Source organism: Babylonia areolata, unplaced genomic scaffold (genome assembly GCF_041734735.1).
Source record: "Babylonia areolata isolate BAREFJ2019XMU unplaced genomic scaffold, ASM4173473v1 tig00006366, whole genome shotgun sequence".
NCBI classification, from domain to species: Eukaryota; Metazoa; Mollusca; class Gastropoda; order Neogastropoda; family Buccinidae; genus Babylonia; species Babylonia areolata.
In genome coordinates, this window is record NW_027468376.1 from 70,001 (window position 1) to 75,000 (window position 5,000).

General features: G+C 50.7%; 1 non-coding gene across 1 annotated transcript in view; it reads left to right on the forward strand.

Annotated features, from left to right (window-relative positions):
* Positions 1–3,429: 3,429 nt before the first annotated feature.
* Positions 3,430–5,000, forward strand: part of LOC143278294 (small subunit ribosomal RNA) — a 1,830-nt gene continuing 259 nt past the window's right edge. The window contains exon 1 of the ribosomal RNA XR_013053947.1: positions 3,430–5,000. This exon is cut by the window's right edge and continues 259 nt beyond it. This is a non-coding gene — a ribosomal RNA (small subunit ribosomal RNA).

The following is a 5,000-nucleotide window of genomic DNA, read 5'->3' on the forward strand; positions in this document are numbered from 1 at the left end:
CTCCCGTCCATGCCAAACCGGCGTTTTCTCTCTACTTTGGCATGCTCGGAGAGAAAAAAAGGGCAGGGAAAAGGTTGTGGATAAAAAAGTAAAAAATTGCCAAAATACTTTCTGGGCCCTCAAAAAAAGGCCTACTCCTCAACGCCTTGCTCCCGTCCATGCCGAAACCGCGTTTTCTATCAACTTTGGCATGCTCGGAGAGAGAAAAAAAGGAAAAAAAGAAAAAAAAGGTCCAGTAAAGGTTGTGGATAAAAGTAACCGGCTTTGAGAATTGCCTGAATCCTTCCGGCGCTGTGAAAAAAAAAGACCAAAAAAAAGACCTGGTCGTCAACGCCTGCTCCTGTCCATGCCAAACGGGCGTTTTCTCTCACTTTGGCATGCTCGCTGAGGAAAAGGCAGGTAAAGGTTGTGGATAAAAAGTAAACGCGCTGTGGAGAATTGCCCAAATCGTTCAGGCGCCGTGAAAAAAAGAAAGACGTAGTCGTCAACGTCTGGTCCCGTCAATGCGAAGGGCGTTTTCTCTCAACTTTGGCATGCTCGCTGAGAAAAGGCAGGTAAAGGTTGTGATAAAAGTCCGAAAACCTCGCTACAATTGCCAAAATCTTTCCGCTGCCCTTCAAAAATGGACTACTCCTCCACACCTCCCTCCCGTCCATGCCAAACGGGCGTTTTTCTCTCAACTTTGGCATGCTCGGAGAGAAAAAAAGGCAGGTAAAGGTTGTGGATAAAAAAGTAAAAAATTGCCAAAATACTTTCTGGGCCCTCAAAAAAAGGCCTACTCCTCAACGCCTGCTCCCGTCCATGCCGAACCGCGTTTTCTATCAACTTTGGCATGCTCGGAGAGAGAAAAAAGAAAAAAAAGAAAAAAAAGGTCCAGTAAAGGTTGTGGATAAAAGTAACCGGGCTTTGGAGAATTGCCTGAATCCTTCCGGCGCTGTGAAAAAAAAAAGACCAAAAAAAAGACCTGGTCGTCAACGCCTGCTCCTTGTCCATGCCAAACGGCGTTTTCCTCGTCAACTTTGGCATGCTCGCTGAGGAAAAGGCAGGTAAAGGTTGTGGATAAAAGTCCGAAGAACCTCGCTACAATTGCCAAAATCTTTCCGCTGCCATTCAAAAATGGACTACTCCTCCACACCTCCTCCCGTCCATGCCAAACGCGTTTTCTCTCAACTTTGGCATGCTCGGAGAGAAAAAAAGGCAGGTAAAGGTTGTGGATAAAAAAAGTAAAAAATTGCCAAAATACTTTCTGGGCCCGTCAAAAAAAGGCCTACTCCTCAACGCCTGCTCCGTCCATGCCGAACCGCGTTTTCTATCAACTTTGGCATGCTCGGAGAGAGAAAAAAAGGGAAAAAAAGAAAAAAAAGGGTCCAGTAAAGGGTTGTGGATAAAAAGTAACCGGCTTTGAGAATTGCCTGAATCCTTCCGGCGCTGTGAAAAAAAAAGACCAAAAAAAAGACTGGTCGTCAACGCCTGCCTCCTGTCCATGCAAACGGCGTTTTCCTCTCAACTTTGGCATGCTCGCTGAGGAAAAGGCAGGTAAAGGTTGTGGATAAAAGTCCGAAGAACCTCGCTACAATTGCCAAAATCTGTCCGCTGCCATTCAAAAATGGACTACTCCTCCACACCTCCTCCCGTCCATGCCAAACGGCGTTTTCTCTCAACTTTGGCATGCTCGGAGAGAAAAAAAGGCAGGTAAAGGTTGTGATAAAAAAGTAAAAAATTGCCAAAATACTTTCTGGGCCCTCAAAAAAAGGCCTACTCCTCAACGCCTGCTCCCGTCCATGCCGAACCGCGTTTTCATCAACTTTGGCATGCTCGGAGAGAGAAAAAAGGAAAAAAAGAAAAAAAAGGTCCAGTAAAGGTTGTGGATAAAAGTAACCGGCTTTGGAGAATTGCCTGAATCCTTCCGCGCTGTGAAAAAAAAAGACCAAAAAAAAGACCTGTCGTCAACGCCTGCTCCTGTCCATGCCAAACGGCGTTTTCCCTCTCAACTTTGGCATGCTCGCTGAGGAAAAGGCAGGTAAAGGTTGTGGATAAAAAGTAAACGCGCTGTGGAGAATTGCCCAAATCGTTCAGGCGCCGTGAAAAAAAGAAAAGACGTAGTCGTCAACGTCCTGGTCCCGTCAATGGCGAAGGGCGTTTTCTCTCAACTTTGGCATGCTCGCTGAGGAAAAGGCAGGTAAAGGTTGTGGATAAAAGTCCGAAGAACCTCGCTACAATTGCCAAAATCTTTCCGCTGCCATTCAAAAATGGGACTACTCCTCCACACCTCCTCCCGTCCATGCCAAAGCGGCGTTTTCTCTCAACTTTGGCATGCTCGAGAGAAAAAAAGGGCGGTAAAGGTTGTGGATAAAAAAGTAAAAAATTGCCAAAATACTTTCTGGCCCTCAAAAAAAGGCCTAACTCCCTCAACGCCTGCTCCGTCCATGCCGAACCGCGTTTTCTATCAACTTTGGCATGCTCGAGAGAGAAAAAAGGAAAAAAAGAAAAAAAGGCAGGTAAAGGTTGTGGATAAAACTCCAAAACCTCGCTACAATTGCCAAAATACTTCTGGGCCCTCAAAAAAAGGCCTACTCCTCAACGTCTGGTCCCCAGGGCACGTGCTTGGGGGGCCTCAACTCAGGCTCTGCCCAATGTGGGATCAAGGGTCCACCTTCGCAGCGCCTTATGCGACACCCTGGTTGTGGGGACGCGCGTGGCGTGGCGGATTCGCTGCTCGGTCGGCGCACAGCCGGCAACGGTCGACCCGTCCGCCTGGGCTTTACTGCCCCCGCGCTTCTGTCTTTTGCACTGGCAAGCTAGCGACCGCTCGGCGTGCGAGGCCCGAGTCGGGGGACGGGAGTCCTCGGGTAGCCCCACCAGCTCCCCGCAGGCTACCCGCCCGGCTGCCGAGCTTCCCGCCTGCGCGTCCCAAGTGTGAACGCGCATCGGCCGCCTCGCCGGGCTTCCTTTGCCGGGCTCGGCTTGTCGGCCGGCGTCCTCACGGTCCGTAAAGGTTCGGTGCGTTCGCTGACGACGGGTCGAGAGAAGCGTTTTCTCTCCTCCCTCACTGACGGTCGTTGGTGCTCCCCAGCCCCTTCGGCGTCCCAAAGCGTAACGCCTGCTTCATCTCGTCAAGGGCGCGCCCGTCTCTAACCGGGCTCGTCCGGCACGTGGAAACGGGGCGGGAGACCGGTGTCGAGGAGGAAGAAAGGGTGGGGACCGGTCCGTCCGGTCTGGGTCTCCTCCTCCTCCTTCTTCTTCTTGGCGCGCCTCCCGCCGAGACCGATGGATTCGTTGCACTCTCAGGCCCTGAATCTGTTGTCCGGTGGTTTCAGTTGATAGTGCTGCCGCGGACCGCCCACGGAAAGAGCTCAGCCCTCGTTTCTGTGAGCAGCGGTCCCAACTGGCGCTGCAACCGTCTCCCGGGGCACGCAGAATACGGGTTGCATTCTGGTTGATCCTGCCAGTAGTCATATGCTTGTCTCAAAGATTAAGCCATGCATGTCTAAGTTCACACCCTCGTACGGTGAAACCGCGAATGGCTCATTAAATCAGTCGAGGTTCCTTAGATGATCCAAATTTACTTGGATAACTGTGGTAATTCTAGAGCTAATACATGCCGACCAGCTCCGACCCCTCGGGGAAAGAGCGCTTTTATTAGTTCAAAGCCAGTCGGGTTCTGCCCGTCCTTTGGTGACTCTGGATAACTTTGTGCCGATCGCATGGCCTCGAGCCGGCGACGCATCTTTCAAATGTCTGCCCTATCAAATGACGATGGTACGTGATCTGCCTACCATGTGAGCAACGGGTAGCGGGGAATCAGGGTTCGATTCCGGAGAGGGGAGCATGAGAAACGGCTACCACATCCAAGGAAGGCAGCAGGCGCGCAACTTACCCACTCCTGGCACGGGGATGGTAGTGACGAAAAATAACAATACGGAACTCTTTGAGGCTCCGTAATTGGAATGAGTACACTTTAAACCCTTTAACGAGGATCTATTGGAGGGCAAGTCTGGTGGCCAGCAGCCGCGGTAATTCCAGCTCCAATAGCGTATACTAAAGTTTTGCGATTAAAAAGCTCGTAGTTGGATCTCAGGCATGGGCGCACGGTCCGCCTCGCGCGGTCACTGTGTGTTTTGTTTCCCATCCCTACGCTTCCCGGTTGTTCAGCCCATGGTGCTCTTCATTGAGCGTTTTGGGTGGCCGGAACGTTTACTTTGAAGAAATTAGAGTGTTCAAAGCAGGCACGTTGCCTGAATAATGTGCATGGAATAATGGACTAGGACCTCGGTTTCGATTTGCTGGTTTTCGGAACACGAGGTTAATGATTAAGAGGGACAGACGGGGGCATCCGTATTGCGGTGTTAAGAGGTGAAATTCTTGGATCATCGCAAGACGAACAACTGCGAAAGCATTTGCCAAGCATGTTTTCATTAGTCAAGAACGAAAGTCAGAGGTTCGAAGACGATCAGATACCGTCGTAGTTCTGACCATAAACGATGCCAACTAGCGATTCGCTGGTGTTGCTTCATCGACTCTGCGGGCAGCTTCCGGGAAACCAAAGTTTTCGGGTTCCGGGGGAAGTATGGTTGCAAAGCTGAAACTTAAAGGAATTGACGGAAGGGCACCACCAGGAGTGGAGCCTGCGGCTTAATTTGACTCAACACGGGAAAACTCACCGGTCCGGACACTGTAAGGATTGACAGATTGATAGCTCTTTCTTGATTCAGTGGGTGGTGGTGCATGGCCGTTCTTAGTTGGTGGAGCGATTTGTCTGGTTAATTCCGATAACGAACGAGACTCTAGCCTACTAAATAGTTCGCCGATCCTTCACGCGTCGGCGCTAACTTCTTAGAGGGACAAGTGGCGTTTAGCCACACGAGATTGAGCAATAACAGGTCTGTGATGCCCTTAGATGTCCGGGGCCGCACGCGCGCTACACTGAAGGAATCAGCGTGGCTTTCTCCCTGGCCCGAAAGGGTTGGGAAACCCGTTGAATCTCCTTCGTGATAGGGATT